General features: G+C 52.4%; 1 pseudogene; it reads right to left on the bottom strand.

Annotated features, from left to right (window-relative positions):
- Nucleotides 1-840: 840 nt before the first annotated feature.
- Nucleotides 841-13,126, bottom strand: LOC119857181 (annotated as a pseudogene).
- Nucleotides 13,127-13,969: the final 843 nt, after the last annotated feature.

The following is a 13,969-nucleotide window of genomic DNA, read 5'->3' as shown; positions in this document are numbered from 1 at the left end:
GGAAGGAAACTAATGCAAATGGAGAAGGGTAGAATGCCGTGTAGACAGAGGCGAGGGTGTAGATGTAGCCGAGGTAGCTTTGGCCTAGCCAGATCAAGCAGTAGAGCAACAGCAGCACAGGCTACCCACGGGAGTGCAACCCAGAGGCCCAGGTAGTCTTGTATAGTCCATGCTTCCACTACTGTTATTGCAACTCGCTTGATGAAAGCTCGCTCATTTACGTCCGTGTGTGCACACTACAGCCACACTTTGGAATGCCCCATAGATATAGCCTACGTGTCAAGAAGCAGAAGATACAGCTGGGATCTCCCCCATAAGTTGTAAGGCAGGATGCTTAAGGTCTTGAAGCACCAGGTTTCCCAGTCACTAAACACAAGGGGGAAATCTTCACCACCCCTGTAAGCTAGGGGCTGGCCACAGCCCCCACAGAAGACACGAGAGTTTCTAGTTACCAGACTTAGGCTCGTCCCCGGGCTTGCTCACATGGACTTCACGGTAGATTGGCAAGAACCAGTAGTTCTTACTGTGTGCCCAGTGGAGTTAGAATCTAGCTCTTCACAGGAAAATTAGCCAAAAAGTCTCTAGTTCGGCTGACTGGCTACCCCTCCCCCCCATAGGGCCCCAGGAGACAAGACAACGTCACTTGATTTACCTTGTCTAGTGCTAGCTTGCAGTCTTCTTCCTGTCCTCTATGCCACATCCTATTCTGGTGTCTATCCCTGCAGAGAGGTCTGTTCTGCTGCTGAATGGGGAAAAGCTACAAGGCCAGTAGTGGACCCCTGGCCTCAGCAACTGCTGTTCCCTCCCCCAGAGGGACACATGCTACCACAAGACATTAGAGCAGTCCAGAGACTTTATTTCTGCCCCCCCCCCCCCATTTCACAGTCATTTGCCTTGGAAGATTTGGGACCTTGCCATCCAGTTGCTTCTCCTACAGAGTAGTGTCACAGTAACGAGAGAAACCACAGCCACCAGTGAGAGCATGGCCAGAAGCATCAGGGTCAGGTCCAGTCTCGAGACAGGGTCTGGAGGAGGAGGAGGAGGGGAGGTTAAGACACTCCAGATTTGTGGAGGGTCTAAAGTGTGGAGACGACACCTGGACTTCCCTGCCCCGGTAGTGCTCCCCCTACCGCTTAGGCCAGCCTTCATCAGAAAGATACTTGAATTGTCAACTCACTTTTTAGATTGTGAGTCAGCACCACCATCCCATTGATTGCCCTCTATTGGATGGCTGAGGCAATGCTAGCCCCAGTGCATTGAGTGCCATGGAGGCTCAGGGCATACAAATCACCATTGAGGTGCTAAAGTGTCGTCCCCCCCCCCCCCCCAAGTTGGCTGGTTTTGAGACATCCTATGAATGTCCAAAGAATAAGGAAATAACCCAACATTGGCCCACTCATAGGAAGCACTCACAGGGGTGGTGTTAGCCAGCATTAGCTTACATATGGATCGTCAAGGAGTGACTTCTGCATGTAGCCCCCCCATGAACATTTATATTAGAACCCCCTAGACAGCATTGACTTGCACAGTAATCTGGAATACAGCAAGATGTCAGTTGTCCTACGAGGGGTTAACAGAAAACTCACCCTTGTTCTCATAGACGTGTTCTCTCCACGGCTCTGGGCTCTCCTGGAAGATCACAGGGCCATGAGAACTCACCAGGTCCTGGGGCTCTCCTGTCCCATTGTCAATATCCAGAAACCGGCGGCCTCCTGGGAGATGGAATGGAGAGTTAGGGAGCTGTCCATCCAGGGCCCTCTGGTTGCGAGTGTGCATCATGTGATGAAATGCAGCGTCACCATGGACTCAGCCATGAGCCCTTACAGGCCTCCTGACAGGTTGTGGTACCAGGTATTAGATCTTCATGAATTGCTTATTTGAAGCGTGGGAGAAGATGGGAAGAAAGGCCATTTCATCATCAGGAGTAGCAGACACTCCACTCTCCAGAGGCAATTTCTAGTATGGTCTCCTATATAGGGCAGGTGTAGGAGATTAGGCCATTTACCTCTTAGCGTTAGCCCATCATACCCTAGCTAGTGCTACAGTACATGGTAGAGGTACATAAGGAGCTGGGCTGAACTCCTTCCAGTCAGTATATAGCACAGGGCTGGGCAAACCTTTTGGCCTGAGGCCAATATTAGCATTGCAAAACTATATGGAGGGCCAGGTAGCGAAGGCTGTGCCTCCCCAGACAGCCTGGCTCCCTCCCACTTCCTGCCCCCGACTGCCCACCTCAGAACCCCCCCCCTGCCCCCAACTCCTTGTCTCCTGACTGCCCCCTCCCAGGACCCCTGCCCCTAACTGCCCCCTGGGACCACACCCCTATCCAACCCGCTGCTCCCCGACAGCCCCCACCGGACTCAGATGGGGGATCCAATGCCCCGACTGCCCCCTGAGCCTCTGCCCAATCCAACCAGCCCCTGTGCCCCCCAGGACCCTCAGCCCCTTATCAAATCCCAACCCCCTTATGATGCTGCTCAGAGCAGCGGGAGCTCACAGCCCTACTGGAGCAGAGTGCTGGAGGTGTGCTGAGGCTGCGAGGGAGAGGGACAGTACGGGAGTGGCCGGGGGCTAGCCTCCCCGGCCGGGAACTCAGGGGCCGGGCACAATGGTCCTGCGGGCTGTATTTCGCCCACCTCTGATATAGCAGGACAGGCAGATCTCTGTTCACTACGAGTCCTCTGGTATTTGGGAGGGGAGCTTGTAGAAACCCACATGGATTTCAGACCACTGGTGTCCGGATGAAGCCACTCTCACTTACTTGTGGCAGCTCCTGATGGGCACATGGTCCTGCAGGGCTCCAGCCGGGAGGGGTAGCAAGCAGAGGCGCTACAGTAAATGTACACCTAAAATCCACATAAGTGAGAATAGAGTTAGTGAGTGACTGGCCAGTGCTGCTAGGAGCCAGGAAGTAGATCCACAGCCATCCGTTTGGTTGTGCACGTGCAGCGCCTCAGCAGAGACAATTTGAAGGTCAGAACCTGACTAAAATAGGAGCTCCTGCCCCTGCACTCCGACGTCCCCCTCCTCACCCCCTTTATATGCAGGCCCCTTCTCACCTCTCCGACAAGCACCACTGGGGAAGCGGAGTCCACAAAGGCAAAGGTGGAGAGGACGAAGCGCTGGTGGTGAGTCGGGAAGGGCAGCTCTGATGAGGCAGGGCCCACGGGCACAAGCTGGGTTCTGTAGTTGTCTCCCAGGAACGGGCACCTGGGAGCAAGGCATGAGAGAATGGTGGACCAAGGAAACTGCCTTCCTCCTCCCCAAGCCATGCTCCCCCTCCAACCCAGCCACTCACCCGTCCACCAGGATGGGCCACTGCGGCTGCTGCAGGGGGTTAGCGCTTGGGGTGGCCCAGCACTGGTGCAGAACGAGAACCAGGGATGGGTCTGTTCTCTGCAGGATGCGAACCTCCATGTAGACAGGGTCCCTGAGCACCTTCACCACAGGGTAGTCTCTCTCCGCGAGATAGGATCTGTAGCTCAGGTCTGTGGGGGAGAGGGCAGGAGGAGAGCAGAGCTGAGACACCTGTGGTCCTTCAGGGGGATGGGATCTCAGTGCTGGAGTGAGGGGTCACCTACCTGTGGCGATGCGCAGCTCAAGCCGGAGGGGTCCTGCCTGGGTGACTGGAGCAGGTGTGGGGGGCAAGAAGACCTCGACCTGGACTGGCAGAAAGTCACTGGCATTGTAGATGCAGCGAGCATGGAGGCTGCACAGGAGAGAGCAGAGGGAGGAGACAGGGGCTGATGCTCTGTGAATTCAGATTGAGGCCACGCTGTTTCTGATAGTGACCTTATTAGTGCTTGAGACAAGCAGGGTCAGGCCCCATCAGTGTTTGGATGGGAGACATCCAAGGATGCGAGCGTATCAACCCTTTTAGCATCTCAGATGTTCTGCCCTACAACGCAGGGACTCAGCAGGAGTGCCTGAACACGGCCACAGGGGGGCCTTCTCAGACAGGCTAGAAGCACCTGCTCACTTGTAACAGGTTTCAGAGTAGCAGCCGTGTTAGTCTGTATTCACAAAAAAGAAAAGGAGTACTTGTGGCACCTTAGAGGCTAACAAATTTATTTGAGCATAAGCTTTCGTGAGCTACAGCTCACTTCATCGGATGCATTCGGTGGAAAATACAGTGGGGACATTTATACACACAGAGATCATACACACTGTAAGGAGAGTAAGGAGACTGAATTTAGCCGTATGGAGTGGAAATCTATCAACTTCATGACAAAAGCTTGTACAGATACAGACAGACATCTTCCTCTCCAAATGCAAAGAGATGGACAACATACCAAGAGGACTGAAGGGAAAAAAATCCATTACAATCTGCATACCACACAGACTATGCCAACAGCTTGTGCCACACACTCTCAAAGAAACTGCGGAACCACCTGGTCAACATCCTCTACAGCAAACAGGGAAAGATTACGAATGAGCTCTCAAAACGGGATACTCTCATAAGAGCCAACCTTCCACACAAACTTCCTCATGGCTGGACTTTACAAAAAGTAGACAAGCCATCTACAACACACTTGTCCTTTTTCTCTTGTAGAGAAGCAGGACACTAAACTCTTGAAACTACTACATGCCACAAGGGGCCACAACAGAGGTTCCCTTATCCCACCCAGCAATATTGTTCATCTGTCCAACTATACTCTTAGCCCAGCAGAAGAATCTGTCCTATCTCGGGGCCTCTCCTTTTGCCCCTCCACCCCCACGAACACGATACAGTTCTGTGGTGACCTAGAATCCTATTTTTGACGTCTCCGACTCAAGGAATATTTCCAACACACCTCTAACCAACGTATTAACCCACAAGGACCTTCCTACCAACGCTACAAAAAGAAGGATTCTGGGTGGACTCCTCCTGAAGGTCGAAACAACAGACTGGACTTCTCCATAGAGTGCTTCCGCCGACGTGCACGGGCTGAAATTGTGGAAAAGCAGCATCACTTGCCCCATAACCTCAGCCATGCAGAACACAATGCCATCCACAGCCTCAGAAACAACTTTGACATCATAATCATAAAGGCTGACAAAGGAGGTGCTGTCGTCGTCATCATCATGACAGGTCGGAATATGAACAAGAGGCTACTAGGCAGCTCTCCAACACCGTTTTCTACAAGCCATTACCCTCTGATCCCACTGAGGGTTACCAAAAGAAACTACAGCATTTGCTCAAGAAACTCCCTGAAAAAGCACAAGAACAAATCTACACAGACACAGCCCTGGAACTCCAACCTGGGGTAGTCTAACCTGGAAATCCTGGACGCCCCATCATCTCAGGCATTGGCACCCTGACAGCAGGATCGTCTGGCTATGTAGACTCCCTCCTCAGGCCCTACGCTACCAGCCCTCCCAGCTATCTTCGAGACACCACTGACTTCCTGAGGAAGCTACAATCCATCGGTGATCTTCCTAAAAACACCATCCTAGCCACTATGGATGTGGAAGCCCTCTACACCAGCATGCCACACAAAGACGGACTGCAAGCCATCAGGAACAGTATCCCCGATAATGTCACAGCTAACCTGGTGGCCGAACTTGGTCCTCACCCATAACTATTTCACATTTGGGGACCATGTATACCTTCAAATCAGCGGTACTGCTATGGGTACCCACATGGCCCCACAGTAGGCCAACTTTTTTATGGCTGACTTAGAACAACGCTTCCTCAGCTCTCGTCCCCCAATGCCCCTACTCTACTTGCGCTACATTGATGACGTCTTCATCATCTGGACCCATGGAAAAGAAGCCCTTGAGGAATTCCACCAGAATTTCAACAATTTCCATCCCACCATCAACCTCAGCCTGGACCAGTCCACACAAGAGATCCACTTCCTGGACACTACAGTGCTAATAAGCGATGGTCACATAAACACCACCCTATATCGGAGACCTACTGACCGCTATTCCTACCTACATGCCTCCAGCTTCACCCAGATCTCACCACACGATCCACTGTCTACAGCCAAGCTCTACGATATAACCGCATTTGCTCCAACCCCTCAGACAGAGACAAACACCTACAAGATCTCCATCATGCATTCTTACAAGTGAAGAAACAGATTGACAGAGCCAGAAGAGTGCCCAGAAGTCACCTACTACACGACAGGCCCAACAAAGAAAACAACAGAAGGCCACTAGCCATCACCTTCAGCCCCCAACTAAAACCTCTCCAACGCATCATCAAGGATCTACAACTTATCCTGAAGGACGACCCATCACTCTCAGACCTTGGGAGACAGGCCAGTCCTGTCCTGTGCCAGTCCAGGACAGCCCCCCAACCTGAAGCAAATATTCACCAGCAACCACACACCACACAACAGAACCACTAACCCAGGAACCTATCCTTGCAACAAAGCCCGTTGCCAACTCTGTCCACATATCTATTCAGGGGACACCATCACAGGGCCTAATCACATCAGCCACACTATCAGAGGCTCGTTCACCTGCGCATCTACCAATGGGATATATGCCATCATGTGCCAGCAATGCCCCTGCCATGTACATTGGTCAAACTGGACAGTCTCTACGTAAAAGACTAAACGGACCCAAATCGAACGTCAAGAATTAGAACATTCAAAAACCAGTCGGAGAACACTTCAATCTCTCTGGTCACATGATTACAGACCTGAGAGTGGCGATCCTTCAACAACATAAAACCAGACTCCAACGAGAGACTGCTGAATTGGAATTAATTTGCAAACTGGATAAAATCAACTTAGGCTTGAATAGAGACTGGGAGAGGATGAGTCATTTCCCCATGTTATTTCTCTCCCCACCCCACCCTCCACGGTTTCTCAGACGTTCTTGTTAACTGCTGGAAATGGCCCACCGTGATCATCACTACAAAAGATTTTCCTCCTTCCCCCCGCCCCCGGTAATAGCTCATCTTAAGTCATCACTCTCCTTACAGTGTGTATGATAAAACCCATTGTTTCACGTTCTCTCTCTCTCTCTCTGTGTATATATAAATAGATCTCCCCACTGTATTTTCCACCAAATGCATCCGGTGAAGTGAGCTGTAGCTCACGAAAGCTTATGCTCTAATAAATTTGTTAGTCTCCAAGGTGCCACAAGTACTCTTTCTTTTTTGCTCACTTGTTGTCACATCTCTCTTGGCAGCATTCTCAAGTTTGCCACCAACTGTTATCCAAGCTCTCTTTCCACCAACCCTGTAGTGAGTTATCCAGGTGGAGGCCTTCTCAGGTCAGACTGGCTGTGCCTACTTGTCATCATTGGAGATCACATAGCAAGTGGCATGTAGAATCATAAGATGAGGATTGGAAGAGCTAGTCCCACCCGCTGCTCAAAGTAGGACCAACCCCAACTAAATCATCCCAGCCAGGGCTTGGTCAAGCCAGGTATTCAGAACCTCTAAGGATGGAGATTCTGCCACCTCCCTAGGTGAGCATTCCAGTGCTTCACCACCCTCCTAGTGAAATAGTCCCATCCCACCCCCCCAGTAGCCAACCTCGACCTCCCCCACTGCAGCTTGAGACCATTGCTCCTTGTTCGGTCATCTGCCACCACTGAGAACGGCCTAGCTCCATCCTCCTTGGAACCCCTTCAGGTAGTTGAAGGCTGCTATCAAATCCCCCCCCACACTCGTCTCTTCTGCGGACTAAACAAGCCCAGTTCCCTCAGCCTCTCCTCATGAGTCACGTGCCCTAGCCCCCTAATCATTTTTGTTGCCCTCTGCTGGACTCTCTCCAATTTTTCCACATCCTTTCTGTAGTGGGGGGACCAAAGCTGGACACAGTACTCCAGATGGGCCTCCCTAGTGCTGAATAGAGGGAATCGTCACTACCCTCCATCTGCTGGCAGTGCTCCTACTAATGCAGCCCAATATAGCAGTAGCTTTCTTGGCAACAAGGGCACACTGTTGATTCGTAGCCAGCTTCTCGTCCACTGTAATCCCCAGGTCCTTGTCTGGGGAACTGCTGCTTAGCCAGTCGGTCCCCAGCCTGTACCAGGGAATGGGATTCTTCCCTCCTAAGTGCAGGACTCTGCACTGGTCCTGATCGAACCTCGGATTTCTTTTAGCCCAATTTTCAATTTTTCCTAGGTCACTCTGGACCCTATCTACCTCTCCCCCAACCTAGTGTCATCCATTAACTTGTGAGGGTGTAAGCCATCCCATCATCCAGATCATTAATGACGAACAAAACCAGCCCCAGGACCGACCCCTGGGGCATGCCGCTTGATACCAGCTGCCAACTAGACAGAGCTGTTGATCACTACCCATTGAGCTTGACGATCTAGCCAGCTTTCGATCCACCTTTTGCCAGCAAGTTAAAGTAGTATGGGCTGGATGAATGGCGAGACTACTGTGGGAGACTGTATCAAACTTTGTTAGAGTCAAGGTATATCATATCCACAGAGCCAGCTCTCATCATAGAAAGCAATCCGGTTGGTCAGGCATGACTTGCCCTTGGCGAATCCATTTTGGCTGGTCCTGATCACCTTCCTCTCCTCCAAGTGCTTCAAAACGGATTCCTTGATGACCTGCTGCAGGATTTTTCCAGGGACTGAGGTGAGGCTGACCAATGTTGGCATTTGATGAGACAGTCAGCTGCACAGAGTGTCCTTCCCTTCACAAAGCAAGATTTTTGCCCCATGCCCCATTAGGGATCAGGTGCATTGCCCCACACTCAGAAAAGGGGATGTCCCCGACTGCAGGGAATCCATACCTGTAGAACATCCCCCAAGTCCTTTGGTGCTCAGGAGAGGCTGTCGAAAGAGATTGATGGATCGGATCTTTGCCAGGGGAAGTATCTGGCCTCACGCTTGCACTGTGGAAGGGCTGAAGACTGCTCACCATCACTTCCTTGCTAGTCAATAGAGCAGGCCAACTTACATGAAGGTGCTGTCCCGGGTGATGGAGCCGTCTGGCCCAGTCCGGATGTCGATGCCAGAGATCAGCTGGTTCTCATAGATCAGTTTGTCATGGATCACCTGGAAGAGTGGAGACATGGGGCAGGTTAGTCCCCCAAGACCCTGAGCAGAGCACTCACCCTGGCTTCCCGTGGGTGTCCCCTCACCTGGACTGTGGTGCCGCACTGCATGAGGGGGAAGCGGAAGATCACAAAAGCCTCAGTCATCCTGATGGGGTCACACCCTGCCTGGGCATAGGCTAGCCGGACACTCTCCAGGATGATGGGGTGATCAGACACGTCCCTGGAGACCACCAGAACAAAGTGACCGTCCAGGAGGCACTGAACAGTGACTGCAACACAAAGGAGCAGGATTAAGTATACATGTTCCTGGTATAGGAATTGGGCAAGAGTTCCATGCCACACCACGGATGATAGATTGGAGAAGAGCCATGAGAAATATTAGAAACCAGGCCTTGTAGTGACCAAATTCTGTCTCTTTAGACAGAGAGAAGGTTAAGTATTTAAAGAAGGTGTAGATCGGAGAGCGAGGGTAGTTAGCCATTGGAATGGTTTGCCCAGGGTCATGGTGGATTCTCCATCACTGATAAGGCAAGACTGGATGTCTGCCAAGAGATCTGCTCTAGGAGTTATTTCAGGGAAATTCTATAGCTTGTGTTATATAGGAAATCAGACTAATGATCACAATGGTCCCTTCTGGCTTTGGAATCTATCAAATGAAGCCCCAGGGGGGTAAGTGGGTTTGCCTGACACAGCATGATTGCAGCTCATGTTGTGGAGGAACAAGACAAGCCGGCAGAGTTATCCATCGATCCGATGATGGAGCACCAGCCTGTACCGTCTGATGGTTCTTCCTCTGCCACCACACATTTAGTGTTTGCTCTCAAGATCTGCCAGGCATTGGGCAGCTGAGGAGAGACCGTGATGTAGGAAGGAATCCCTTTGCACACAACTGATGCCAGCTGCAGCCTAGAGAGAGAGATACAAAGACATTGTATCCAAGGCTACTTCACTATGCTAGTAGGTAGTGACCAAACTCATCTGAGAGCTATGGCGTCTCACCAAGCTTCCCAGGACAGAGATGGCAAAAGGCTCCATAAGCTGACAGGAGGGCAGGTCTCCTACCTGTGTTGCCATAGTAGCAGGGGGTAGTGAGGTCAGTCTCATCATAACAGCAGCCAGCCTGGAAGCAAGCAGCTTGGCCTGGGGCATCTGCACAGGGAATCTTCCCAGCCACCACACGGCACTGCTCCTCTGTGAGATGGGCACCTAGAACAGCAGGGTGTGGATTAAAGAGAGCTAGAGATCCTCTGAAGGGATCACAAGAGACCCTTCCCCAGAGGCTTTTGAATATCTGTAGTGACCTCTGGACAAGTGGCCGACCTCAACACCAGTCCAACCCTCTTGCCCTTCCCCAAAGGGCTGCAAGAGCTCCCACCGTGGTCCTCCATCCCAGCTCACCCTGCCCCCACAACCATAACCTCCAACCACATACCACCTCAGACAGCATTGTGCTCAAATCCCCACCCCCGTCCTCCAGATGTAGCACGTTGCCCTTCTTAGCATTAAGCCCGATACCAGGCTTAAAGTTTCACATGGAAATTCAGGCTCCTGATCTGCTGCTGCGTCAGAGCAGAGCCCCCACCCACACCCTACAGCCCCCTCCACACAGCCAGCAGTGTGGTCCACTCCCATTTATCACAGTTAGCAGTTCTGGGGTGGGTTTTTCTAGCCATCTTATGAAATGGTGATCAGACGCCTACTCTAGGAATTTTTCCTTTATTAAGTCACTATCTCCCTTTACTGCTAATGGGGCAGAAGCTAGCAGGATGGCCACCATTTCCCCATAGCCGATCAGAGGAAAGTGCCCCTCATAAACATGGCTGTGAATTTCTTTAATGAGACTGAAGCTGTACCTACAGGCAAAGTGGCTGCCACTCTGGTTTAGGGGAAGGGCTAGACAGGACTCTAAGAGCGCAGAGGGACTAAGAGCTGTGGAGAGCCTGCGTGAGACGCATGGGGAGAAGGAGACAGATTGCAAGCAGATGTGGCGGTGAGATCTGAAGGGAAACAACATCAGATCCCAAACCCTGGGATAGTGGAGGAACAGGGGAAACCCCTCTGAGCAGCCAATGGCAAGGACACATTGGTGGATGTGCGACTGGATTTTGCCCCAAAGAAGCTCAGACTTGGAAAGCAAGTGCTTTCCCTCTAAAGCTTTGGAAAACCAGAAGGCAAATAGCCACCCCTCCCTCTTCAAAATAAACTGGGGGCGAACAGCATGATTTCTAAACGAATCTCATTTTTGATCATGGATTACAACACTGTCAACACCAGCTCGAACATGGCAGCCACAAGCAGGGGACAAGGTTCAGCTCCCCTGTAGACCAACACAGGGGTCAGAAGTGGACCATGAAACCTTCCATTAGAGGGGACCCACATGCACTCAGAACAGTTGGGGAGTCTGACCTCTGACACACCTATGTTGCTTGGTGGAGGAGAGATGTGGGCACCGGGCGCACCAGGCCCGGGCGGCTGGGGCACGGGCGCACCGGCCCGCCTGCGGGCTGGGGCACGGGCGCACCAGGCACGTCTACGGTGGTGTGGCACCGGGCGCACCAGGCCGTGATGCGGCGGGGCACGGGCGCACCAGGACCGGCTGCGGCTGGGGCACCGGCGCACCAGGCCCGGCTGCGGCTGGGGCACCGGGCGCACCAGGCCCGGCTGCGGCTGGGGCACCGGGCGCACCAGGCCCGGCTGCGGCGGGCACCGGGCGCACCAGGCCCGGCTGCGGCTGGGGCACCGGGCGCACCAGGCCCGGCTGCGGCATGTAGCGCATGGTCTCCTCTGGGGAGAAGTCACGTTCAGTGGGCTTGGGGCAGGTCATGTTCACATCATAGGTGGCAGCAATGGCCCTGGTGCTCAGCAGTTCCTCCACTCGGACCTGCAGCTGGTTACGCCCATCCTGCAATAAAGAGACACCAGTGAATCAGTATTGTGGCATAACAGACTCTCTGTAGGCACTAAGCACAGCACTCCCCAGCTGCACAGGCTGCTGTGACAGCAGGTATGGACCCATCTACAGCTTCTGTAGTTGCTCAGGTACACTGGGGTGAGGCGCGCCAACCCCCCTCACCTTCTTATGGACATGGCAGCCATTGTAGCCAGCCGAGAAGATCATCACTCCTTGCTCACCAGATGTGACCCAATGGAGACAAATGGAGCAGTTGGTAACTTCAAAGGGTGTCCCAAACTCATCTGTGGAGAGAGTCATACAGGTCATGGGTAAGGAAGAGTTAAAGCCCTTGATGAAGCTTAGCCAGGTAGCCATGTTTGGAACAGTGACCGTGGTTTGTCACATCCTTCAGTTTAGTGGAGTTTAGCATGGTGGTAAGCAGCTCCAAAGGTACAGGACGGCCCTCATTTACCAAGTCGGACCTACAGCCAGGAGTGCTCAGAGTGGCCTAGCCAGGCCAGGCCAGGCCATGCCACACTAGGTCACGACAACAGTGAGGTGAGGCCCACAGAGGCCACAGGATTCAGGTGTCTGGAGCTCAGAGGGCTGAGTTACACCAGAGCTTGGGATACCCAGCCACATTTTGCTATGTCCTTTTACAGTCCCCCCCCAGCATGATTCCCGATTTACCCTTTGCTATTTTTTGGGTCACGGTCAGCAGGCTGTTGTGGGGAAAACTTAGCTACCTGGATTCAACTGTTAGGCCTAACTCCAGTCTTTTCTCCAGGGGACAGAAACCACAGACTCTCACTTCAGGAGACCAGGGTTCTCAACATTTGAGGGTAACAGCCAGGCCACCAAGAAGCACTAGAGTAGGACCTTCTTTTTCCCTTCCTAAAGTTCTCATTACATACTGTAGAAGTAAGAGGTTTCCACAGGAGACCCATAAAACCCTCCTGCATGTCTAAGAGGACAGACAACCAGGAGGCTTCTCAGCTTTCTTAAGAAGCAGCCAGGCAGCTACTTACCCACAACTTTGAAGCGGACGGTGCGGCCCTGGCTGGGAAAGACCAGCAGCTGCATCCCATAGTCTCCACAATCATACTCATGTTGCAAGACAGAGAAGCTGACCCTGTGGAAGTCCCCCTGCCCAAGGGCTATCCTTAGGGACCAGAGCAGCACTAAGCCCACAAAATACCTACAGCTCAGCCCCATGGCTGAAAGTGCTAAGAAAGAAGCCCTGCTCAGCAGCCACTTCTCATCAATGGGGAGGTTGTGGGACTGGGGCTTTCTAGGGTGAGTGGTGTGGAAGGGGCGGGGTGTGAATCAGATGAGCAGAGAGGCAGCACCTGGGGAGCTGCCTGCTGCTGGGGAGGGACCGGGTGAAAAGTGCAAAGCTCAGGGTGAAAAGTCCCATGGTAACTGATGTTTTATTTCAAGCCCCATCTCCTGGAAAGCTGGAGCTTCAAGAAAAGCACAACGTATTGCATCACTCACAATAACCTGATGAGAGTTGGTAACTCTGTCTCTGCTTCTTCCCCACTTCCCTGTTGTGTTGTGAACACTGGGGCGGAGGGGCATCGGTGGAGGGATATAAAACTTATTCAAAGATGCTTTATCTTTGCGGCAGGCAAGGTATTTAGAGAAACTGCTCCTGTGACTGGGGAATGGAGAATGGGGCCCTGAGCCTGATGCTAGCAGCTGCCAAACACGCCTCCCCCACAGCTCTGCTAGTGTAACATTACATGTCATACCTTTGGACGGATCAGGCCTGCTCAGTGCCGAGTAGGGGGATCTGTGGGCAAAACCCAGGAGGTCCAGGAAACAGTGGTGTTAATTCACTTGGAGTCACTGCGTTCTTTCTGAGTCCGTGTTGAAACAGGGCTCTGGCATGGTGCCAGGGGCTGATGGAGGTGCCACTGTTCTGCTGAGATGTGGAACTGAGGCCCATGATTGTTAATGATTTTATAGCTCTTTTAAATAAGATTAAGGGGGTTAGCCCTGGTGGCCTGTGCAGAGTCCAAGTTCGGAATGAAACTAGTCAAAAAGCAGGGAGGCCTCATACCAGGCCTTGAAGAAACCTAACCTGGCCAAGTATGGAGCTCCACAGAAC

This window comes from Dermochelys coriacea, chromosome 6 (genome assembly GCF_009764565.3).
Source record: "Dermochelys coriacea isolate rDerCor1 chromosome 6, rDerCor1.pri.v4, whole genome shotgun sequence".
Taxonomy (NCBI): domain Eukaryota; kingdom Metazoa; phylum Chordata; order Testudines; family Dermochelyidae; genus Dermochelys; species Dermochelys coriacea.
Note: the sequence above shows the minus strand (reverse complement) of the source record. Positions and strands in the feature narration are given on the sequence as shown.